Genomic DNA, 26454 nt, shown 5'->3' on the forward strand with positions numbered 1-26454 from the left:
GCCTCTCACAAGGAGTTTTTCTGCATCTAAATGTTAGAAGAAATGATGCTGGTCTTTCTCTTCATCATTCTTGTCTCTTCCCCTCCCTCCCCCTTCATTTGCATCTACTGTAACTGTGTATCTCTGGGTCAAGCTTAGGGATATATATCGTATACCTGCATAGGGGGTTTTTCGCAAGCTTTTGGCTATATTTGTAAATACTATAGGGCCCCCTCTTATAGATCTGTTTGAAAAATGTGTCCTGTATTGTGTTTCCTGAATAAACCATCATTCTCCAGGTACCATGTTGGTTCAGCACTAATTGTGACTTCTGAGAGTAATTCAGGTTCCACACACATCTGGTCTTTGTTTTTAGTCCTGTTTCTCATAGGTAACACATGGCAGAACACTGGAATCAGAGTGTCCTCTGAGCTTTTAGTGGTTTGGTTAATAGTTGAACTGGAAGCATCTAGATATCAAAATGATCACCAGATGATGGCAATTTGGAGGTGCTGCTGATTTGGGCTGAACTTGGTTAAATTAGTACGAAAAGTCTCTTCATTCCTTGACTCCTTCAATTCTCTTTGGTTTCAGTGTTAGATCTAGGAAAATGTATGCAATTCAGTATTTCCCAGTAGCATTGCAGTGAAGGCTGTATGCGTAAGAGATAGAGAAAGAACATTTATTTCCTGCACATTTATTTTCCCAGGGAGGGAGGTGTAGCACTGGAAGAGGTTACCCAGACAGGTTATGGAATTTCCATCTCTCAGGGTTTTCAGGACAAGGTCACAGCTGACCTGATGTAATGTTGATGATATCCAGGCGGGGTTCACTAGGTGACCTCTAGAAGACCCTTCCAACCGACATATCTGTGTTTCTAAGTCAGAACAGATAAACGAAATACTGATATCAGGTGGGAAAGATCACCAGCTCACAGAGTCAAGAACTGCTACAGCTCTGTCTTAGAAACTAATAAGAACGGACAAGAAGCCATTCTGAGACATGTTACTATAATTGCTGTAGCTAAAGAATGAGAGTGGTCACCAGGATAGCTCCTCTTATCTTGTAATCTGAAGTCCTGATGATACTTACTTGCTGTGTTGAGTCCCTGTCCCAGTCATATTTATCTTTTGGACTGAGAAAAAGTCATCCAAAGCCTTTATTGTCCATATTAGCTGACACCGCTTCTGAAAAAACAGTATTATATCCATTAGCTACAGCCTAAGTTTGGGTGTACCAGTATCAGTTTTCAGTAAAGACTTGCCACTGCCAAAATTGTGAAGCCCCTCAGGTGAAAATGCCCTCGGATGATCACAGCAATCTTGTGATTTTTGTACATGCAGTCCTGTGGCTTTCCTGAATACTAGCTGCGTGTTGAGGGTGAATGCTACTACTGGATTTTACGTAGAATTTAGGCAACTCCTAGGCGCAGCCCATTGCAAAACCCCTTTCTGGTAGCAACCAATAAGAACAAGCTACAACTGCCTTGTGCAAATTTTCATGATCTGCTATTGTGTGAACAGTTGGGAAGGTTGAAATCAGCACGAAAGAGCACTCAGGTTTTGCTCCAGTTGTGCTTCCCCGTGTGAGTGCGAGGCATCTCTCTTCTGGGGAATTCTGTGCTTGATCTCCATCATATAACTTCAGAAGTTGCAACGGCATCCTGTGCAAAACAGCTGTGCAGATTCACGGCAGCTATCTTCTTACATTTCCCCGACACTGTGCACGGTTTCAGTGTAAAGAGCCAGGGAGCGCAGCGTTGCGAGGTGGTGCTTGGCTTTTGCAAACAAAGGGAATGTAGGACTCTATGCCACCTGCGCTGTCACTTGGAACAAATGTTAGGAGTAAAACAAGCTACAAAATGCTGGTTTTTGGATGATAACTTTATGCAGCAGCAACTCCATCGATCATCAAGGTCAGCTTCTTTTTGCTTTTGTTTCTCAAGCAAGCCAGTCCCCCGGTTCCATGCTCCTATAGGCAAGATGGTAAAACAGCCAAGGATATTAACTGCTTGGTGCCCTGACAGTGAACAGCATTGCGGAGTGGCGTGCTCTTGTTCAGGAACTGCCAGGGATGTCCAGATGTTTCTGCATTATACAGTATGGCACAACACCTCTGCAGGAATTGGCAGGCAAGAGTGTTTGTTTCTTGACTTGGATTGAAAGCTTTTGAGCCAGCAACGTCAGGAAAACATTGCCGCCGTCTGCAAACCAGAGAGAGACCTGACATGTCCATAGGTGAAGAAAAAAGCCTTCTGCTCATTTTTTCCTGATTATTTTGAGGGACAGTGAATTTACTAAAATTACCAGTTACAAAAATGGTGAATGCCTTTCTGTTTTTTTGCTGTAGTCACTCAGGAGTGTGGAGCTGAGTGGGAAAAGGAGTGGTCTTGGCAAACAGTCTCAAATAAATCATTCAGAACACAGGTTTGGATACGGATTGCAGGGAACGATAATGGAGCTGGTTTTCTGAGCCTGTTCATGTTACGAAGACATGGAGTATGCTTTTCAGGAATTCACTTAAGTGGAATCAGCTTTGAATAACGTAGCCTGGAAGTAATATTGCTGCCATCCAGCTAGTGTCTGTGGAACAGCATTCTCCTGCCTCCTGAAGCATTGGTATTGAAGATGGATAGATGGGGAGATATGTGTTTTCTGGCCTTTTTTTTCTTTTTTTTTTTTTTTTTTTTTTTTAAAGGGAAATTCTTTCTAATCACTAGAGAGGGGCATGTTTGGGTCGAGATTTCCCCCTCCCTGAGTGACATAGTGGACCGCATCAGCATCCGATTTGGGTGCGTCATGTGGTTTCTCATGTGATGCTGGTCTCACTGCGCTTCGGAGCGTGAGCCTTTGTGACTCTGCACTCTTGGACAGTAGCATCCAGCAACACAGGAGACTTTGGGAAGGAGGGGAGAAAGAGACATTCTCTCCAGAAAATCCCAAAAGCCCAGAAAAATAAAGTTACAATCATTTATTATAGTTATTATATCTTCTTAACTGTTTTGCCTTTTATTTTTAATCCTGGGTCTTCCCTTTTCTCCATTCCTGCAGGGATAAAGCTGCATTGTTTGGAAGAAGCGAGACTGTCTTGCCTTACATCTACGACACTGCACCGCTCTCGACACAGCCTGCATTTCTCCCCATTTACCTGGGCGGCTGCTGCTGCTGTTTCTGCTGCTGCTGGGGCTGCTGCAGTCTCACTGCCTGCGCTTCAGCCTGGCTTGGCTGACTCAAAACTCACTCGTCTGCACATTTACTAAGGAAGAAGAGCAATGGAGCCGCATTTTTTCTGTTGGTTCTGGAACCGAAGGGTTGTGATGTGTGTTGATTTTGGGGTTTTCTTTGAGGGAGGAAGAGGGAGGAGAAAGGAGGTGTTAATTTAGGATGGGGTGGGTGAAAGCTTAAAGAAATATTATGTGAAGTAATCCAGTGCTCGACAGGGGCATCAGCAGCAAGAATCCAGCCTCTGCTGCTCCAGAGGATTAACATGGGGAAGCCACAGTGCTGCAGTCGGGTCTCACCTCAGCGTTGTGCTGCAGATGGATAAATAAGGTATCGCGTGTGTCTGCCTATTAAGGCAAAACCATGGGAGAAGGAGCGAGTGAGCAAATGCAAATGCAAAGGAAGAAGAAATGCTACGTGCCGTTTGACTGATTCTGTGTATTCTCGTTGCAGAGAGAATGGCATGATTAACAAAGCAATGTATGGATGGAGGGACTGTAAATTGCAGCTTGAATACTCCTGGTGCTGTCAGGGAGGGAAATGATGAGCTAGGTGGCTGCAGTGATATCCCCAGGGAAAACAGCAGCAACGCACTCTGTGTGTACATATATGTATGTATGCATGTGCTTTTCAGTGTGTGTGAGCATGTATAGACATGAAAGACAGACATTTCTGACCAATTTACAGAGGGATTTTGTCACTTTGCTAGGTCAGACTTGATTGCAGCTTGTATATTCAGCTATAGCTCTACACGCATTTCCTGAGGCGGCACTTTGTGAAAACAGATGTAGGCAGAATTCTTTTTAGAAATGTGAAAGCAGATCCTTTCCGCTTGACACCTTGAAGCACTGAATCTTCTGTGCTGTGCTGAGAGAAACTGGGGGAGGGTTCATTTTCTCCATCTTAAAATCTTTATAAACACAGCTGTATTCAGTATGGTGAAAAATTCTATACTGTAAATAGAAATGTGATCAATCTAATAAAAATAAATGCATCCCAGATGACTTCTAGACCAGCTGGCTACCACAGTCATCAGAGAGCTATATGCTCAACTGAACATTTATATTCAGTATTATTTTACATCTTTTTTTCTCTTTTTTATTACAATTTCAAAACCAGCCTCTAATTAAAAAGGATTTGTCATCTATTGAAAAAATCCAATGTTCACATTTGGGAATAGATTTATCTGAAATGTACCTGGGTGTATTTTTTAGTGCCGCACATGCATGGGAGAGACCGTGTTTTTAGAGCAGGTAGGCTTGTCACAGTACAGGCATATGTAGTTCAGTAGGCAGCTCGGCTTGGCCATGTCTGAACAATGCAGAAAACAGGGGAAACAAGTGCTGCACTCAGCTAGCGGGGCTTGGCACGGCTTCTAGCAGCTGCCTACAGAGAAAGAGATTTTTTTTTTTTCTCCTCCTTTTTTTTTTTTTTTTTTCCTTTTATACAAATCTGTAGACCATAATGTCATCCTAAAATGTGTACGAGGGAATTTCCCAATAGTCATGGTGAGCTACCCTGCAAGACGCCTGTCTGGCCCTTCCCCTATTTGTTACCCAGCCTACAAAGGCAGCCCTGTGTGTTGGATTATATTTAGCCAGCTGTTGGATAACATTCTTGAGCTGGGGGCAAAGGAGTCTTATTACTCCCAAAATGTAGTTTTCTGCTTGCTTAAAGAAAAATAACCTTGGCAATACAGCAGGCTTTGCAAAGGACTTTACGCCGCTCCCTTACCTTTCTGAAACTGCCATGTCCTTCTAACTCGGTCAGTTTAAAGCAAGCAAAGAGGAGAAAGAGAGAGACTCTTAACTCACAGGTTCAAAGCTGCAGAGTCGAGCAAAATGTCAGCAGCTTGTAATTAGGAGTCCATGGTTACGTCAGTGACTGTATCTCTCCAAGAATAGCTGTGTGATGTGTGCCACAGAGCAAAGGAAGACAGTCATAACCTGGTTATCAAGCCTGCTTCAAACAAGAAAGAGCAAAATGGATTAACGAATCTGCTGTGTTCCTAAATCAGATGTGGATGGATTACACATACAAGGCTTGCTGAATTCTCCAGTGGTGAAGACTGAATTATCAGTTTGTCAGAGGGCACGCATTCACTGAGTGAAAGTGTGAATCCTTCAAAAAAAAAATAATGCAGATGAACCGTCTATCCTAGAAAATGTCTTTCCCAGCTCCATCGTGTACAGGCAGCTGTGCGACACAGAGGCGTGCTCCGAAGAGAGAGACCAGCCAGCCGCACGGAGGTGTTTGAAAGGAAGGGTGTAATTAAACACAAAGCAAGCATGCCGAAATTCTGTTCTGGCATTACAGATTTGATACTGAAATACCACCCCAGAGAAGACTGGCAGAGGTCTGGTGTGGTTTATATTAAGGTTTCTCTGGTTAACAGTGCGGGGGGGAGGTGAAGGGCTTCATGCAGCATCTTGCAGCCACACCAAGTCCCCAGGGCTGCAGGGGGAAGCAGGGTACACAGAGGAGGGGGGCTCTGTGCTCTTAAAGGCACATGCCCAGACCCCCCAGGAGCTTTCTGACCTCTGAGATTATTTTTAGGTCTGTACAGGCAACTCGGCAGCATTTAAACAGCGAGATTTCAGGGTGTGCTTAATCTACTCCGACTGGCCTTTCTCCACGCTGTGGCTGGGAGATGTTTACAGGGCTTTTATCAATACCGCTCCACAACATCCAGTGTGTGCCTGTCTGTCGCCGTTCATGCTGCCCAGTCGCTGGAAGCCTGGCGTGGTTCCCTGCTCCCAGCAGAAGTCGGTTGCAGTTCAGCTCTGTTTATGTCACTCTTTAATTTATCAGGATAGGTAGATTGCATTATGCAAGCAGTGGGGTGGGTTGGTTTTTTTCTTTTTGTTTTGTTTTTGGACTGTGAACACAAATTTGCTGGAGATGACTCTGTATATTAAACCAATAGCTCTTTGAATTGTGTGTAGTATAATTTAAATACACTTACTTTAATTAATAGAAGGTTACAAAAGCTGGCATTGTATGGGGGTATTTAATTTACATCTTAGGTTTAGTCAATGAGCATAACCTGCCTGATTAGAATAGTGTATTCTCCGCAGCCAACAGGGTGGAAGACATTATTTTGTTTGTGTTATTTCAAACAGCTGGTCATTAATGCGGGCCCTATCTCCAGAGTGAAGTGCTAGTGGACATGAATGGCTGCCTGATTAATGCTGCCCCTCGACGGGTCCTTCATCCAGCAGCGATGCTCGCAGCAGAATAATGCAGCGTGATTTGATTGCGCTCTAACAGGGTAGTGTGTCATTGTGTCACCGAGCAATCGAGGTTATTATGGGGCAGGGCAGACAGACGGGACAGTGGGGTTACTAGACCGTGGCATTTTTAGAAATGCAAGCCTGACCTACTTAGAGTTATTCTTGCTGGCTGGCAGCTGCCTGGTGCAGGGTTCCCCCTGATAGGCTGCGGCTGTTGCTAGGGGGAATTAGCATGAATTTTTCCACATACAGGCTCAGTGATTGAACGATAAAAGCTGACTGGAATTAAAGAGATTCGGTCCAGTATTATGCAGATTTATCTCCCTCTTTTTTTTTTTTCCCTCTCTCTCTCAAATATATGAAAAGGAGCAGAAGACAGTTGGTTTCCATTTATTTTTGACCTATTTTTTTTTTTTTTTACAGGGTAGGGCAGAAGTGTTGTGAATTTTTGATCATCATTTACTATTTAAGCTGTTGAAATGATATGACAGTGGGCATGCATCTTTAATGTATTCAAGTGCTGCCTCTTTGGAAAGGAATGAAATGAATATATTTGTGTTCTGGTCAGACCGCTGTCTCTTTCTATTTGAAGCTATGTCAGATTCCCTCGTCTGGAAAGGGGAAACATATACCAGATTTTATTGCATAGCATTAATCTTGGCTATTTTTAGCTATCTGTACTACACAAAATTAGTCCTATGTTTATGTTGGTGGTTGAAATTAATCCCCGGACTACATCTCCTGTATGCAGAGATAGAGGCCCAGGGTATGCTGCAATGTTGTGTGTCATGTTCAACTGAAAAGGTATTTACATACTACAGACATGTCAGCACTTTCTACCCAGCAGAGAACTGATAACCTGGCCTGTAATCAGATCAGCTGGAGAACCTCTTCTGGATTTTGGAGTATTTTTCAAGGTTTGGTTTGAAGTTGAATTCTCTAGATGGACCTTTTTCTATTATCTACATCGCCTAAAATAATGCTATCTTTTCAGAGAACTCTGTGCTCCCTTAGGAAGCAAATAAAAACAATACTCAGGGAAGAATCCTTTGATGTAATTATGAATATTTCCTTTGTTATTATGACTAATTATAGAAGATCTTTGTTTAAACCACAATTCCCCCTGTGTGATCCTTTAAAATGCAAAAAAGTTACAATTTTGTGCTTATAATTTTAAATTAATTTTTCATAGCAACGTATCATCACACTCGAAGAAGTGGTAATTTTCAAAGTAAGGGGCAGCTGGGGGTGGGGGAGAGGGACCCCAAATCCTTCAGAATTGCAAAATGAAAAATGTGATTCAGTGCTGAAAAGTAGTGAGCTTGTGTCTAAAATGGTTTCAAGACAGCACGTCTGTCTGGATGGCCAGCAGCCCCCTGGACAGTGAGCTCCCTGCCTTGGCCCCTGGAGTTGCTGGGGTAGGTGTGAAGAGGAAGCAACTGGAAAAGGAGGCACACATTTGAATGCACTTGGTGGCCATGACAAAGCATTGACTTCCTACAGATCTGAATTTCCTGTGTCTCTTTCCTGGCCTTGATTCATCACTGAAACACTCACCGCTTCCTTCTCTGCTCCTTCCTGACATTCCCATGGAGTGACAGTTTTTTAGAGAAGTGAAAGTGAGGAGGGGCACTCTTTGATGCCCAGTAATTGCATTCTCCTTCAGTGTTCCTAGAAGTGACTCCAGAAAGTGAAACAGCAGTTTTGATCTCACTTCCTTCAGCAGTTATTCTCTTGATTGAAGCCTGATCTCTTGATCTGCTTTCCTGCAGGACGCTGTCAATGGCTGTGGCTTCTCACCCAGGCTGTGGTTTTCACATCGGTCTTCCAAACTTACCTCTGTGTCATGGTGTTTGCTGAGCTGCTCCGCAGTTACTTTCCTCGTGATGAACCAGCTCAAGTGATCAGAGAAAAGGGCTGGAGCACGGCCAGGTTTGGCACATCCCAGTGTCTTCTCGGTGGCTCATACCACCAGGTGGGCAGCCTCTGTGCCAACAGAAGGGCAGTACTGGCAGTGGAGCCAGTTCCTTGTGGGAGGGGAAGCCAGATTTGCTTTCAGCATGCCAGGCAGCAGCCAGCCCTTGTGTGTAATTCTCTGCTGAGGTTCTTACCCTCATTGGTCGTAGCCAGTTGTAGTTTCATCCAATTCATGTTGGATATTAGCTAACCAAAATTAGCATGCAATATCATATTAATTTCAGAAGAAACCTCTTTTCTAGAAAAATTATTTGCATGTTGTCTTGTTTTGGCATATTCCTGCTAAGAGAGAGTCAAAGAAATGCAACAAAATATATAAAATGTATACTCTGTGGAAAAGAATTGTAACTTTGATGTTTGTTTGGGATTTCAATGCAGTAAACACATAAAACAAACATCAAATCAGACAGTTTAACAAACCATCAAGAGTTATTAAATATATCAAGTGATATATTAAATATAAAAAATGCAATGCCCCAGAAATTTTACTCAACATTAGGTTACTTTTCTGAAAGTCTCTTTAATGGGAATTATTCTGAATAAATAGATGTGTGAATAATCTGATCATAATGCTTTGGGTAATTATAAGTAGCAGAAATATGGAGGTAATGAAACCAAACCAAAATCTGAGCCCTGTGGATATGTATGAAGCGTAAGAAACAGGATGCTGGAGGAGTTCGAAATATATGTCTGTGTTGAAAATATTGTCAATTGTGCACATTTCTTTCAAAAAACATGTTAATCATTTTCTGATTTTCTCCTCTGAGGTTACTGTTTTTGCAACAACTCATACCTTCCACCTGGAAGTTGCTTACCTACAAAAGATTTTGTATTGTTTAACATTCTTGTACCATGACCCCTCTCGTGAGCTATGAAAGATCTATTATGCTGAGTTTCATGGTCCAGGGTGGCTAAGCAAGTGCTGATTTACTGGTAGCATATGCAGGCAACATTTTTTTTTGTTTTCTTTCCAGTAAAAGACACAGAATCCTGCCTCCATTTGCAGCTGCGAGATAGCTGTGCTGCTTGGTGTATTCCTGACCTTGGAGTCTTGGCCAGTCACAGATTTGTTGCACATTTTGTGATGTCATTGCAACCTTCTGTTTTTGTGAAAATAATCAGAGGATACGGGATACAGAGCGACACATCTAGATTCCCATGAAGGGATTACAGCCACAGGGAGTGAGTTGACTCCCAGCCTTCGCCTCTTGCCAGGGCTATAAAGATCAGTTCTTCTGCAGAAAATGTGTTTTGTTTCTGATTTCCAACCAAAACTATGAGGAATTGTATTATATTTCTGAAGAGACTGGCAGTTGGCACATTCCTTTTATTGCAATGTAGTAGGGAATACAAATGTTTTACAAATTAAAATAATCCTTACAACATTTTTTTCTGTGATCCAGTAACATGTAAACAAATTCTGTAACATACTACTGTCAGCCAGGAGCAGTGTTATTGTGGCTCCCACATTCATGCTTTTCCTGCATCCATGGATGTGTGTGCCTATACACTCAGAAATGCTGTATACATGTAGTGTGTGTGAATGTGTATACAAAACACAAGCATAACTTACGCAAATACAGCACTGAAGCATATCGTATGTAATCACAGTTGTCTCAGGGTAGCGCCAAAACCTGTGCTTCTAGATGTATGATGCGGGTTTGTCATAAAATTCATGCAATTCTGGTGTGTAGCATAACCACTGTGTTAATTCTGTTATATTCACAACCAACACCAAAGAAAATCAAAATACTGTGTAATACAAGGATAACAAAAAGGAAAGTGGGGCAATACTACTTAGATGGGTTTCATAACTACTCACGCCCCTTTTGTAGTCAATAGCAGTGAAAAGTGAAATGCATGATGGGCTGTTTAAGAGAGAGAGATATTTTATATTATTGTTAATTCTTCTGTCCCGACCTTAGGCCACACCTACTTCAAAAGTGAATCCAGACTCAGATCTTGACAGAGATCGTGACCCTGTTGAAACCAATGGCTGTTTTATCCCGGAATTCAGTGGAGCCAGGCTTTCATCTCTGGTATTTTCCCTGAACATGCCTTTTTTTTCTGCTTTTGCTCCAAAGTGTGGTGTTTCTATTTCTACTTTTTTTTTTTTTTTTCCCCTCTGTTCCTCTGAAAATGCTTTGAAAGCTTTTTTTTTTTTTTTTTTTTTTTTGAGCAATATACTATAGATTTGCTCTTGAGTCTCAGAAAATGTGGAGAAATATAACTTCACTGCCAAGCAGATAAGGTTGAGTTGATGTTAGTCTCCATAGTTGTTTTTCCATATGCTTCTGCTTTCATCATAAAATGCCTTTAGTTTTGGTTAGATGGAACAAGAAGTGAAAAAATGAATATGCTGAGGAGAACCTGGTCTCTAACTGGCTTCAGAAACTCAGGTAATGAGATGGCTTGTGTCTTGACCTACAAAACTAGGGTTTATATCAATGTAGGGGGAGGCCGGACACAATAATCTTTCTAGCTCTCTAGCAACTTATGTTCTTAGCATCATCGAAGTTAATGGTGCATTTTTTGACACTTGCATAAACTGTACTCATGTCAATATTCAATGAAGCTATTCATTTAGAGGTAGATATACCACATTTGTGTCTGGATTTGCTTTGTTTTTCTTTCTTATACACAGACACAGTAATTAGGCTTTTCTGAGGTCAACATTCTTTTGATATTTGAAGGTTGGAGGTGTTGGAACTAATGGCAATTAGCAGAGGACATTGGTGATAGATTTTGTGCAATATTTTTATCATTCATAAAATATACAAAATGAAGGAGGTGATAGATTGCACTGCATACATGGTTTGGGTTTTGTTGAAACAAATTGCTGATGAATCTTAGTTTAAATTACCTGTTCATGACCAGTAATGTTGGCAATGTATGATAGCTCTCACCTGCAATTCCTGTGTGTATGCACAGGTACACATACATGCCATTTTAGCTGAGTTAAAATTGCTAGTTATCTCCAGCAGCTCTTTGTATAATATTACTCCTTTGAAACTCAAACCTACAGTTGTTCACAATTTATAGATGAGACCACAGATTCTTTTATTTTTTTTTTTCTCTCTCTTCTAATGATTGGCAAGATATTGTCCCTTTGTGAGTTGTATGGATAGATCCCTTTTATAAAAGAGCAGAAATTTCAGTGCAGATCAGTGCCCTATTTGCTCTGTCACAGCCAGTTGATCTTGTTTCCACCAAGTGTTTTCTGTTAACAGCCATGGAGTAGCACACTTGTCTTCGCATTGGACTTTGATTTCTTGGCATTTTACTCACCATTCCCAACATTTTTGTGGCTGTGAAGAGATACTTGCAAATGTGAAAAGTAGTCTCCTCTGGTGCTTGTATTTGTAGTGTCAGTTCACATTTGATATGAGTTTAGCTGAACATGAGACACGAAGATTAAGCACTGCCCCCCGAAATGTTTTGCCTTGTTTTATGAGAATAATCTCATTTCTCTTAGAAGAAGCTCAAGTGAATGACAGGCTGATGAGCCCAAGTGAACATATGATGTTTGATTTCACAAACCAGGCATTCACGTTATGATATGTTCCTAAGAAGCAGGACAGGGAACTACTACTGTGCAGGTCAACTTGGTTGAGTGTTTTCAAACAGTAGATCATCTGAAATCAGAGCTATGAGCCTGAGTGAAAGCCTGGCACTGGTGGGGCTGTTGGGAGAGCTGGGCTGACCAGGACATGGTGCCTGCTTGCACAGGTCTCCAAAGGGATCCACCAAAGTTTCAAGTGCTTGCCTTTTTTGCTCAGCCCAGCTAATGCTGTTTTCAGTTCGATGGTGACTGCAAGGAGAGGTAATACCCATTATTTAAACCATCTCTCTCCCATAAACTTTGGCTTCCTGATAGCGTTAGGAATTCCTGGCTGCCTCATATCAGTGTTAACTTTAATACGAGTTTGAAGCATGGAAAAAGAATCAGAAGGCAGACAGAATTTTGGAACAGTAGTGTTCTATAGTTGAAGATTTCTAGATGGGTTGGTCATTTCTGCTGCAGAGGAAGTTTGAAGAAATGCAAGGCAGTGAAGTTTTGGCTGTACTGCAGTGCTGCTTAATGATAGAGACCAGTACATTCAGTTAAAACTCTGGGCTTGCTGCAATTCTTTACTTGCAATACTGCAAATTGCAGGAGAAGAACAAAATAGAAAAAAAAAAAAAAAGAGCATTGTTTTCTCAGGAAAAAAATATTTTTAATAAGCATAGTTTTATGAGTTTTGTTTCACCGTTGATGAATCAGTTTAATGCTCCCATGTATGTTATGATGTATGCAGTAAAAACTCAGCATGTCTTCATGGGTCTTTATTTTAATGTTTTGTATTACCAAAACATTTTTTGTACCCCAAACTTGCTATTGTAGACTGAAAAGTGGATATTAGCAGTCAGAACACTGAACATATGGTTTTCCCGAAAAATGTTTTTATTTTAAGACATTATGCCAGCATAGTTTGACATACAGGCAGATCTGAAACTTTAAGAGACATTAATTCATGAGGAACTGATGTATTATTGAAGAAAATTCATTCCATAATGTGATTTTTTAAAAATTATTTTGGTGGTTACAGTTACCCAGGTTGAATGAAAAGAACTGAGTATAGTCATAAATACAAATTCAGAAATAAATGTCCCTGTGGAACATAGAAATCTCACAAAAGCAGTTTCTTGGTTACTTCCCAAAGTGAAAAGCTATGATTTTTCCAAATTAATTCTATTATTATTTGTAAAAGTTATGGTTTTGTATGTAGAAGTTATTCTTTTGGTGGAAAGTATATCTTTTTGTTTTACACTTCTATTGCTTTCTATGCCAAAGTTGCATGGTCAGAATTCAGAAGCTGGCAAGTAATTTCCAGATGAATGAGAAACTGGTGACAGAAGAGAAGTGTGTTTCTGGGGTAGTTCTGATGCAACGTGTTTTATCACAGAGCAAGTACGCAATTTAACTTCCCTGAATGTAGGCAAAGATCATCATAAAGTGATATGTTTTCCAGAAATAACCCAAATGGGCATTAGCTACAACTGGTGTTCAAAAGAAGCTCCACCTTTCCAATGTCACCTTCCTCTTTGCTCTCACATGCCCTCTGCTTGCTTTTTCGGAATGATCATACTCCATGGGTCTATAACCAGAACCCACTCCCCTCCATTCATCCAATACATTCAGTTCTGCAGAGGCCCAAGCACTTTACATCCTGAGTTATCATGCCTATTGTGTGCAAATGCCTTTAAACATTGTTTCTGCTTGACATTGAGCAATAAGAACTCAGCATAAGGTCTTTGATTATTTCTAGATTCTATAATAGATGGTACCCACACCTTCCTGATAGTCATTAGAATGTAGATGATATTCAAGCATGCACATACACAGTGTTTTTAAAAGGATGAAATGGCTTTTTTTCACTCCTTAATATTTTGTCAAAGGGTAGAAAATGTGGATTCTTTTCTCTGTGAGCTGGATGGACATCAGAGATTCTTCTCTTTCATTTGGTCCCACAGCCCTGCTTTGAAATCTCTCTTATGAGATGAAAAGGGTGTAGTTGTAGCTTTAAAACCATGAACTTTGCACATTAATGAAATAAATGGTTCTTCTTTTTATTCTGGGGTCTGGGTTGAGACAATACACAGAAGTAAAAAAATATGGATGTCTTCTGTTTTATTCTCTCCTGGCTTCCTTCCCCTCCACTTTTAATTTGTTTTTGGGATCTGGCAAGGAAAGCATGCTGAAAAGGCCCAGTGTGTTGATGTGTGAAACTGAAGGAGTTGCTAATTCTTATGATCCAAGACACTGTGCCCTTTGACAGGGTTAATATAAAAAAAAACTGAACTGGAAAACGCACACCTAAGTATGAAAAATTCCTTGAACTCAGGATGTGTTCATACAAAGTCAAATTTCTACAGTGTGGAAAGCATTAAACTTGATCCAGAAAAAATGTGAGGTGCCCCAGCCATTGAGATGTGAATCTCTTTAATCTGCACAAGCATTAGAAAAATCTGAAACATGTGAAAGTTCAAAAGCTGCAAGGCTGTTACATGACTTCTTATTCATTTCTCAAATATTGTAACTTTCTATTGAACTGTGAAAAGGCTTTTTCGTGTATTTTTTTTTCTTCTCATAAGCAATATATCGGTCACTCACTAATACGTTATTGCACATTGTAAAGATGAAAATGGGTTTAACTTGGTTATATCTACTTGGATATAAATGCTTGATTTATTTTAGAACATTTCTGTAGCATTTCAGTAGTTGGTAACTGGCACCTTCTCAGCAGTTGCTGTTAGGGACTGGGAAAAGGGCAAGACTTAGTACACTTCTTTGTGGCTTGGTGGTGGTGGTGGTTTTTTTTGTTGTTTGCTTGGGTTTTTTTAGGATGCAAATCTGTTTCACAGTAAGTTTAGAGGTAATTTTAATGACAAACTCTAACTTTGCATGAGGGCTTTTTAACTGTATGTGTGCTAATTAAAAACAAAAACCCTAACTAAACCAAAGAAACATCAAATACCTTTTTGCAGGTTAACTTTACAGCTCTAAAGTTGTTGTAGTTTAACCCCAGCAGGCATTAGGACCACACAGCCACTTGTTCTCTCTGCCCACCCCAAGTGGCATGAGGGAGATAATAAGAAAGGGAAAAAAACCTCATGAGTTGAGATAAGAGTAGTTCAATTGGATATTAAGGGAAAAGAATATAATAATAATAATAACAGAATATACAAAGCACGTGATGCACAACGCAGTTGCTCACCACAATGCAGTTGCTCTCCACCTGTGACACCCATAGCCCATTCATTTCCCAGCAGCAATATTTCCCCCCGGCCAACTCCAGTTTTGATACACTGAGCATGACGTCATATGCTGTGGAATATCCCTTTAACCAGTTTGGGTTAGCTGTCCTGGCTTTGCTCCCTCTCAGCTTCTTGTGCACCAGTTAGAGCAAGGGAAACCAAAAAGTCCTTGACTACCTGGCAACAACTGAAACGTCAGTGTATTATCAACATTCTTCTCACACTAAGTCCAAAACACAGCACTATACCACCTACTAGAAAGAAAACTAACTCTATCCCAGTCAAAACCAGGATAGAAGTACATCAAGAGGATCTTCAAATTTGGTAAAACTTACTTCACAAAAATGGTATGTTACTGTTACCCACTTGGTAACAGAAATGCTCAGGCCAAGGATTTCCCATTGTCACCAACACTCTAAAGTGCATATATATCTAATTCCAAGGGCTAGAACCTCCATGCCTGGCCCCAGGCTGTCCTCCTTGTGCTGTAGCAGCCAAATCTCCTGTGGAGTCTCAGGCTGCCTGACGGATCTGGCTTTCACTCTGTGGGAGTATTAACTTTTTTTGCATCTGCAGTTGTAGCATTAGGCTTATTTTTGATACCTTTGCCCTTACTGTGGTCAGTTACAGCAGACCCCAAATTTTCAAATAGTTGTCTCTCACTGGGGTATGAGTCATGCTTTAGGCTGTTTGCTTAAATGAAGTACTGGTTGAGATAAAGTTACTGGGGAGGGGGGTCCCGTGTGTCTTAATGGTTTTGTTCTAGGAGCTGCCAGGAATGTAGTGCTACAGTGCAATGTCTGAAATAAAAATAGTTCTTAATACACAGGCTAACAGGCTTTCTAAGGGCAGGAAGAACAGAAAGTTTCATACTGATTTCCCATTTGAAAATCAGCCGCAAGTTTTTGTCAGTGAAATTCCTGTGAGAAGATAATATAGTGACAAAAAACAGTTGGAGCTGGTTTTTAAAATGATGTGCAACTGCAGAATCTGACAAAGAGGCTTTTCAAGTCCACTTCCCACAAAAAATGTCTTCTACACTTAAAAAGACAGGGAGAGGCCTGTTTTCCACATGAAAATAGTTGGCAACCTGACTTTCATCGACTTGCCAAGAGATGTATCAGAAGAACTGAGGTAATCCACTAATTTCTGAGGTGGTAAAGCAGGAAAGTGCAAGTAGTCTGTGGGTTAGAGATGGCAGTGGCTGCAGGAGCAGAGGAACATCAGATGAGAACTCCAGGATCTCTGGAGGAGACTATGTTCTCAAGTAATGCTCATCATTTAGAGTTCTAAAATCTAAACAAAATACATGTCTCAAACCTGCGCCAAAACCCAAAGAGTTTAAAGGTAAACATTAGATAAGGATTAGCTGTAGTCATTCTGTCCTCTGCTGCAAAGGCCTCACAGCACAACAAAGGACTATTGATCAAAAAGGTCATGTAAAAGAGGGCAGGGTTTGAAGAAACTGAATTAAAAAAAAAAAAAAGCCCAAACAAAGCAAATGCAAAAATAGCAAAAATAGTAACTCAGAGATGAATGGAGTTCTGTACATCAGACCTTTCTCACATGCATTCTTTTATTTGTCTGTGCAAAAAAATTGAATATCTATAATTCTCTTGGTTTGTAGAGTGACATCCCCCTGTAGTCTCCAGAGCTTAAAATGGTGAGTAATTACATGTGTTCCTCTAAATAAAATGGAAAATGTGACAAAAGAAAACATGGCACTGTGCCTGGGTTTTCCACTTCATGCTGTACTACGCTACATGTCTTTCAGGGATGTTTAAGGCTGCTCACACGCGTGATGGTAGCCAGTGGCTACTGACATATTACTCTAGTATTTAGGCCCTTGCATGGTAGCAGAAGCTGCTAAGGTGTATGACATGAGCAACGTGATGTTATCTTTATCTTCACCAAAAATGCTTCATCCCTGCCCCAGGCTGTGGGAAAGGGGAATAATTCTTCATAGCTGAGATTGATCCACAAGTTGTCAGCCTCCATATCCTGAAAAATATTAATAAAGAGCAATTTACTCTTGTGAGGCTGCTGGAAAAATATTCTAAAATACAGAGATTCTAGTGTAATCTGCAGACGACAATCTGCTAAATGTGTTTGTGTTTTGGGGGCAAGCAGAAAGAGAGCGTTCCCTGTGAATGACAAGTGCCAGTCTCATAATGTCATATTACCATTACAGATGAATAAAGAAAAAGGCCCATTATATTATATCTAACTAGAAAGAAGCCTAACAAAGAAATACACTGTGTTGCTAGTGAGAGGAAGGATAGACTTGTGGTTCGGGCACAGGAGATGTTGGTTCAAATTTCTGGCTTTGCAAGAGACTTCCTTTGTGACCTTGGGTGACTCGTGTACTGCCATATTCAAAATGGCAGTAGCACCCAGACTGGGAAGCTGATTTCCTAGAGAGGTAACTTCCCGTTTGGGCACTCAAATGGGTGCCTAAGTGGTCAGATCTTCAAGATGAGCAAAAAAATATTTTGAAAATCTATAATTAAAGTAGGAACCACAGGGCTTGGAGCCTTTTTTTCTTTTCTCCTCTTTCCCTCTCAGCCCATTTTTCTTTTTTTCCTTCTCATGAGCATTTGAGAATCTGATCCTTGACCTCCCTTGGGATTCTACTTTTAGTCATCTTCAGGCATGGTTTCCCGGCTGAAAATGGGGATGACAATGCATCCTTTATCTTACTGTTTGCCAGTTTTGTCCATTTAGATGTCAAGGCTTTGGAAGAAGGAACTGCCTTCTACGATATACAGTTATTTGACCTAATCTTTGAGATTGGGAAAAACGGAGACTTTAGGCATCAGTGTGATGAAAAGGAACACATAAATGATGGTAAAAGCAGTGACTTTGAATAATTGATGACCTCAGTTTAGTAGTATTAAAACTGGTTTTACTTGTTATAGAAAGAGAAGATAATTTGGGTTAGAGTCAGGATTCCTTCAAGATTTGGGAATGCAGAGCTCCAGACTTGTGGGTTAAACATATCTCTACCCAGAGTTAGAGTCTCTGTTGAAGTATGTTTTCAATTATATTCTGTTAGAAAAGTAATGCTGAAATTTATCTTAAGTTGTCACAGTGCTTCAGAGCAGGGGCTTTTCCTCTCTCCAAGTCCTTGAACAAACGCAGGATGTGTTGAGGGAAAACTGTTTCCAATTAAGTTGATGCATTCTGTTCTTTAATGTTTCAAGACTTTAACTTACAGAAAAATCCTGTAGCCAGAGTTCAGAAGGATGATTCAGATAAAATTGCCTGGAAAGCAGTCACTTGCTTGGATTTCTGTGGCTGCACCACGTCAGGCCCTCAGATAGCACAGGGTGACACATAGCCATGAACTTTACTATAACTCTGCTGGCAAATGTTGGGGGTCCAGCTCTTCCCTGTGTCAGGTCACTGAATATGTAAGAGGGACTTGAAGCATATGAATTAAGGGAAATAAAAGTGATTCCAGCAAATTTCTCTGTTGCCTGTATGTGAGGTAAATTTTTGCTGTAATAAGAATACTTTGTTCAGCAGAACAAGTTTTTGGAGTTCCAAGGGTTTTCCCTGCCTAACTGAAGCATTCCTGTTCATCACCCATCATTTTGTTGAGTGCTATCCTGAAAACTTCTGTCATGTTGAAGATTAAAAAGGGATTATGTGTACACACAGTGCATTAATTGTTCAGCTTCAGTTCTCCAGCTCAAGACAAATACTTGCACTTCTACATTTGACACTCTTATTTGTCAATTCTTGGAGCTGCTGCTCCAAGGATCGCTGAACAAACCACCTTAGCAGTCTTCTATATGTTCTTTCTTATCTCCATCCATGCTCCCCCTGCACTAACACTTTCCTGCTGAATCCTAGTCAGCAAGGTCATGCCAGAAATTAATTTGACTCACTGATGTTGGCTGCTTTGCAATGCCCAGGCTGCTCAATTTTGTTTTCCCTCAAGGCCAAATTTAAGACTACTCTGAACACATACTCAAGCTAGCTTTGGCAAAGGTGAAATATATATAGAAATTATAATAGAGATAAATCCTTGCATATTCATTATACTCAATAAGGAACAAAAATCATGTGACATAGGAACAAATGGCCAGCTTCTCACGTTGGCCAATATCTTGTTGCAAGACTATGTACAACCGGTGGTCAGTGCTGAATGAATTCTGGATTTTTCAAACTTTGCAAGAAAACCTTTTTTTTTCTTAGATTTTTAAGAGTGAGGTTTATTGTGGACAAAGATTTTACTGAAGCAATCCTCCTAACATTGTCCACTTAGCTGGAAGAAGTTTGTGCTGTTATTCAGTAACGCATTAACCATCTGTAGGGACCTAGAAGGAAAATATCTTCTTAAATTACTGAGTGGCTTTGCTTAAGAGCAGAATGTTTCCTTAACGTCTCTTCATAAACAGAATATTTTCACCATTAATACAGTCTGTCATGCATTGTGTGTAGGACCAGTCGGAGGGGGCTTTGAGCAACCTGGTCTAGTGAAAGGTGTCCCTGCCCATTACAAGGGGGTTGGAACTAGATGATCTTTAAGGTCCCTGTCAACCCAAACCATTCTATGGTTCTGTGACTGTGCAGTGACAGGGGTTTTAAGATGGTAAAAGCTGTGATTTAGTTTCCTACTTGGTTTTGATGTGTTTAATACTTGAGTTAGGTTATGGATCCAAGTTATCTAGTGGGCTATAACTGTGAACCTACTTACACTTTCTTCTCTTAAAACTAGGTACAACTTACTTTTGTACTCTTAAAATTAAAAGATCACTTGGAAATCTAGCCCCTGAAAATGTTAGAAAAGATCTAATGTAACATTAAAACACACTGCAATTCAGAGTGATGTCCTTATTTAGTCTTTTTTTGAAAAGTCAGGTCAAACCTCTCTTCCATCTAAACTTTCAAATTTTTTTAATCACAAGTAGTTTTAAATAAACTTCCTGGGCTCAGAAGTTACTGCAGTTTTGACACATGCACCATGGGATAATTATTCTATTTCAGGATGATATTTGGTTGTAATATTTGTTACAAGTATGCTGTTTTCCTTGTCTGTGTTTACGATCTTAGTAATATGTTCTTTTCATGGAAAGAGGATATGTTTATCTCTTAGTATAAATAAACAAACCCAAGAAAAATAACCATGGTGTGACATGGGTCTCCTTAGAGTTGGGAATAATATTATGAATGCCCCCTTAATGAAAGATTAAAAAATATGTTTATATTGCTTTGGAAAAATCTGGAATATTGGATCTCATTTTGGAAATCTACTTTCTGCCTAGAGGGTGCAAATTTTATATTCTGGTCACCACTTTGAATCAATTATTGACCGGCTGAGTGAATCCTGTCCACTTTCTAAATCACAGCAGAAATATATTCCAATGAGATGTCAGGCTGAGACTATTTGAATGAGCAGATTTTTAAAAATTAAAAAAAAAAAAAAAAGTTAAACATATTTAATGGCAGAGCAGCAAAATAATTTGCTATAAACAGACTAATGCCCACCATAAAAGAAGAAGAAATCTTCTTCCAAACTAATGAGTCTAAGGTATTTTTATACAACATCTATCATATATTCAAAAGTTTAATTGATGTACCTTTATTTACTCTGAGAATCTACTCTGAAATTACTGTGTTGCTCCTGTAAATGTACTAGTTTCTTCCAGACAAAGGACTAAATGACTTTCACAACAAACTATGTGCATTGCTTGATATATGCATCATGGACGACTGCAACATGTTAATATTGTTCTTTTCTTTCTACAAACCTTAAAATTTATTTAGAGGAGAAATCATGGCTGCTTTTGTCTGGAGAGCATCAGTGTTTTTATGACTGGCAAATATGACTGGTAACGTGACTCAGCTTTAACAAGTGACCTAGATGTTACAATAACAGGCATTGTCTCAGTAGTTGTAGTGGAGAGATGTGAATGCTTCAGTTTTTCATAAGTGAGACTGCATGTGGACAGATTATACCATAGCAAGCAGATCCCTAATAGTTAGAACTGCTGTGCTGGATTGACATACAGTTTGAGAGAGACAGTGTAAATATTATCAGCAGCTTTTCAAGCTTTGAGTAAATAGGGCATATGAGTAAGTGGCATGGATGAGATAGCGAAGTTATAGATTTTACAGTGGCTTAATTTAAACAAGACTATTTGCAACAACAATTGATATATGTTTACAATAGGACATTATAGACACATTGTCTGGTCTGGTTTTTGACAGAAGGATAGCATTTTGAACCATCCCTGCTTGACTGGCATCATATTCTTTTCCCCACCTGCTGATTGCTGCTCACGGTACTAATCTGATCTCAAGGTTATTTTGACAGAAAAGAGTGTCTGTTGTAACAAAAGCACCTTTGCACAAGATATTTGTGGCCAACATAGTAGTAGTGTGAGGGTGGGGCCCAATTCTGAACATTGCCTGATGACTCCAGCTTTAGCCACTGAACACTGAACCAGGAAAACTTCCATGGGTCAGGGATTAAATTACTTTCCTTCTTCTCTTTTGTCTTTCCTTTCTCCCCTTCCCTCCCCACTCTCTGTGTGGCTTTCCAAAGAATATATATTGATTTTTGGCCCTAAGTTATCACTGTGACAATGATGGGCAGAGGATTTCAATGTGGCAGTTTTGTGAACTGGTCAGATTTTTATATACTTTCTCGAACAAATAACACTGCGGCTGTCAGTTTTTGATCATTTAAGTTAAACACATGCAGAGAGTAACAGCTCAACATTTTAAGGTGCTCAAATAGTTGCACTAATTTAACAATACATAAATGATTACTACATTGCATCACAAAGTACCCACCCTTTGGCTGAGTTAGGAATGCATCTAAAGCATAAAAAGCAATCCATCAGTGTCTAAGGGCTTTAAGTTGAGTCTTTGCATGAATTCATGGATGACTTTACTTGGAAAATGTTGACTGGCATTGGAAAACAGAAGCTGGACGAAATTAACAGCAAATCCTCTCAGCGAAACAGATCTGTTGACTGTCAGCTGCCCTAGATTTTAGAGTGCAAAACCTCTCAGACGGTTGCTGAGCATCAGTGGCTCAGAATGTTGGGGAAATTAGCCTCTGGTTGTGAGAATAATTGGATTCCATTTGTGGAACTTTCAAACATTTAATATTTTCAATATTTGAGTGAAGAAAAAGTGGTTTGTTTTCATTACTGTATTTGAAGGGCTGAAGGGTATTTTTTAATCTGGTTTTAACACCTATTTCTCCTCAGAGGATCTTAGCATACATGCTACTTTATAAAGGCCACCTTTTGTTGTCCTTACTGAAGCATCTATCTCCCTCCTCCCCTTCATCCCTCAGAACACCCTGTAAGTGGGTCAATAAAAACTGGCACAGTGAGAGCAATGGTTCCAAATGGAGAAACAGATATCACCTCCAAACATCTCAAAAATATACATCCCACTTCAACACCCTCCCTGCCCCCTTTTATCATAGGTATGGTTTCAGTGAGGCTTGAGAGTATTGGAATACTAAAACCAACTTTGTTAAAGACAAAAAAAAGGGTCGTAAAAAACCTCCCACCACTTCCTCTTGAGAATCTCTAATGTTTCCTGTATGTCTGTAGAGGGGCTGTATTTGCAGCAGTAAGTCTGTTTATTTTTATCTCACTTATACTGCTAAACAAAAGGATTCTCTTTCTCTTTTATCCTTCTAAACTGAGTTTATGGGAGGTCTCTCTTTTTTCTCAACCCCAAACTGATGCAGGTAATAATTCACATCCTTTGTGATTGCTCTTTCATGAATAGCTGTTCATCTTAATGATCCTTCAATCCTGTATTTGAATGGACCAGTACCCATTCCCCATGCACCCTGGAGGATTTATGTCAGGGCACACATATTAATTAGGTAGAATTGTGTGAGCAGTTTTTTCCAAAACCACCAGGGCCTGTTAGTCATCTAGATATTAAATAATAAAAGTTCATAAGTTGAAACAAATGTTGTCAGTCATTTATGCTCAGTAAAAGAGAGGTTTTCAAGGTGCAAATGGAATTAGATTTCCTGAAATTCAGAACTGAAACATTGCCTTTAGAAGAAACTACTACAATTAATTAACTGAAAAGACTCATATATATATGGATGCACATGCATGTGTATGAATATTTAACTATCATGCATTTCTTCAAAGTTGGTTTAGGAGCAACAAATCTGGCTGTGAGAGAGACCTCCCCTGTGTTTAGTGAGGCATCACATCACCACAAATGCTAATCAGCACAGCTAAGACAGCATCCACACTTCAGTGACCACAAAAGAATTCAGCTGCACTGTGAGATGTGGAGATAGAAAAACTACCTCCATTTGGATGTCAGGGAGGCTATAAAAGCCAGAGTAGAATGCACTGCAAGGGAGAAAGGATGAAAAACTACTTGCAGGCGTAATGCTCACAGGGACAAAATGAGGGATTCAGAAGCAAATCTGAAGGCCAGAATTATGGAAAGTGCTTAAGGCCCTGAAAAAGAGTCTAGATGAACATTCAGAAGAATGCATATATAAACAATATAAAAATCAGAGGGAATTTTGAAAATGGATCCTAGATATGTGGAAACTCAATCAGTTAGTCCTGATTACCTTGATGTAACCCATGTTATGTGGCTTAAATGAGGCTGATAGGTACATTTTGTGCCAGAAAGAGAACATTTAATTACGTGAATCTCATCAAAAGCTACTGCATTGTAACAATGAATATAACTAAAACATCTGTTAAAAAATACAATGAATAGTTTTAAAGTGCTGAAGTCAGGGTTCATTATTTGACTTTAAGGTCAGATTCCAAGTGTACTCTATCATTCAGCTTCCCCTTTTATGGAGAGTTCATTGAAGAAAAGGGCAAGGAGGAAATATGAGGAGGAAAAAACTTGTTCTTCCAGCAGCTCTCATAAAATTTTGCACTTATTTTCTCAAAGATTGAGGTTAATCTTTTGTAGTTGTACTTGAACTTAATCTGCCTTGATTTATAAAAGGTATTAAATTTTATTTTCTGAACTTATCCCTGTACCCTGTAAAAATTTTTACATTCAGTATTCCCTCCAGACTTGGGTAATTTCATTTCCATTTACTGTTCTCCATACATAGAACAAGCAGCAATGATTAGACTGACAGATCATCACTGCTCAGCAACAACATCCATTTACCCCAAATCTTTGCTTTGCAAAGTCTGAATCCATTGCAGTATACACTTCTGCTTCATATGATCTTCCCTCTCATACAGGGCAATACCACTTTCTAAAACCAAGTAAGTTCCATGAAGAATTTTGAGTGGAGTTTTGCTTTGATTCAGTATTTTGACTTGAAAGGATGATTCTTCAGTCAAAACTATTTTGTTTGGAAGAAAAAGTGAAGATTCAATCAGAGAAGTTTATGAGACCAATTGATTTCATGACAAAACTGCTAATGTTGTAGAACAAGTGTCTGTTGGCAGAAATGTACCTAAGCAATTCTTCCAAAATCTACTGTGCCCTTAACTGCTGTGGATAAAACCAAGTTTCTCCAGCATTACTAGATTTAAGAAAAATAAGGTGATTTTGGAGGCAGTTCAAATAAATATACCTATTTTTGAAGCTACATGTCAATAATAAAATGTGAGAATGGAATATGCTCTTACACGTCTCAGTGGAGGTAATTTGGTGTTTTTAGCAAAATTTTTACCAGTGTTACAATCCTATAGGAGAATTTGTGCTATTTGTAACATTGAGACAAATTCCTTTCTGACTGTCCTCTTGAATAATTTTTACTACTTTTGCACCTCATTCCCCCTTCCTGATTGCTATCAGGCGAACAGTTCCATCTTTCTTCTTCACCATCTTTAACTCTTACAAACAGAAATTAAACCCCTCCTTTTTAGCAGTGTGTTTTTTTGTTTTGTTTTGTTTTGTTTTGTTTTATTTTTTCTGATCCTTACAGCCAAGGAATTATCTAAAGGAAACAAAAATAAACCATTATCACACAACAAGTTGTGGAATTCACTGCAGCTGGCAGTTTTGGAAAACAAAAGTTTAAGTGTTCTAAAGAAAAAATAGCCATGTTTGTGCAGACCAGGTCCACAGTCATGTTCAATGTGATGGCTGCATGCAGTATCCACTCCAGAAATTTGATCACCTCCTGCCTACAGAGGACCTGGGAACAGAAAGCTACCTACCTCTAATGGTCTTATCCTGATCATCTCCCACTTCCATTGTTAGAAACATGATGATGAACAAGACAGTTCTTCAGAATGAACCAATACTTCAGTTCCTGTGTAGAGCATTCCTTCTCCCCTCAAGACCCAAATTTGCTTGCTCAAATAAGTATTTCAGCTAGTTTAGACTAAAAATTCTTTAGGCAGAGGCAATGTCTTCCTTTTAATGACTCACCTGCATGTAAAGTCGAGACTATAAATAATCGTAATATTAAATACAAAGAAAAGTCCAGCTCTGCCCTTGTTGAAGTGAGAAGTAGGATGCATTCTCTGATACAGACTTCTTCATTTATGATTTACACCATTGTTGTCTACGATAAATATTTTCATAGTGATTAATAATTTTTCTCATGGCAAAATGGAAAAGAGGGTAGTTTTATCATAGTTTGAGACTCTTATGTACTTGACTTTCTCAAGTCTAATGGTTAATTCTTGAATGGGAAGTGCTTTCTGCAGATTTGATAATACCAAATGGAAGCTGGGTTATGTTTTTGCCTTTAACAAATACTTAGATGGGTATTTGCAGGACAGTGTCTTACGAATAGAGAGGATCTACCAAAAACAAACTCAAAGACTGCAGCCCAGAAAAGTATTTACTTTTTCATATGTGATTGTCTTACCATAGTGAACAAAAACAGAATGCTGAGACTTTGCTTAACTGGAATACTTTTCAATAAACAATTTGAGTGGTCATTAATTGTAAAATGTTTGCACAGTTCTTAGAGTATATATGCATTTCAGTATGGCAGCTCATGGATGTCATCTTAGGGGCTTGCAGGGTAATATGGCTGAGTGACTGGAACCTTCAGAATTCATCAGCATGACATCAGCAATCCTCCACAGTGCCCTGACCTGATAATGTTTTCATTGTAGTTGTTGAAACTCAGTGTACAAGACTGGCTTTGGGTCCAGATGGAGAAGAATGAGAGCTTGATGAACTACACATTAGACAACTGATGTCTTATATACCCAGGACAGCAACCATGCAGGAAAACAATAAACTCTATTGCTGAAATTAGCATTCCAACAGGGCCCCTTAACTGTCAGGAGAGGTTT

At 39.6% G+C, this 26454-nt stretch overlaps 1 long non-coding RNA gene across 14 annotated transcripts in view; it reads left to right on the forward strand.

Moving 5' to 3' along the window:
* LOC136098868 (uncharacterized) overlaps window positions 1-26454 on the forward strand; it is a 301064-nt gene that overhangs the window by 268325 nt on the left and 6285 nt on the right. For 12 of the 14 annotated variants that reach the window (XR_011737607.1, XR_011737609.1, XR_011737606.1 and 9 more), the window contains one exon: window positions 3030-6782. The exons of 1 other annotated variant lie outside the window; for it this stretch is intronic. This is a non-coding gene — a long non-coding RNA (uncharacterized lncRNA). Of the gene's footprint in view, window positions 1-3029; window positions 8409-9384; window positions 10561-26454 lie in introns of those variants that run through there. One more of the 14 variants, XR_011737605.1, reaches the window with a different exon arrangement.

This window comes from Patagioenas fasciata, chromosome 2 (assembly GCF_037038585.1).
Source record: "Patagioenas fasciata isolate bPatFas1 chromosome 2, bPatFas1.hap1, whole genome shotgun sequence".
Taxonomy (NCBI): domain Eukaryota; kingdom Metazoa; phylum Chordata; class Aves; order Columbiformes; family Columbidae; genus Patagioenas; species Patagioenas fasciata.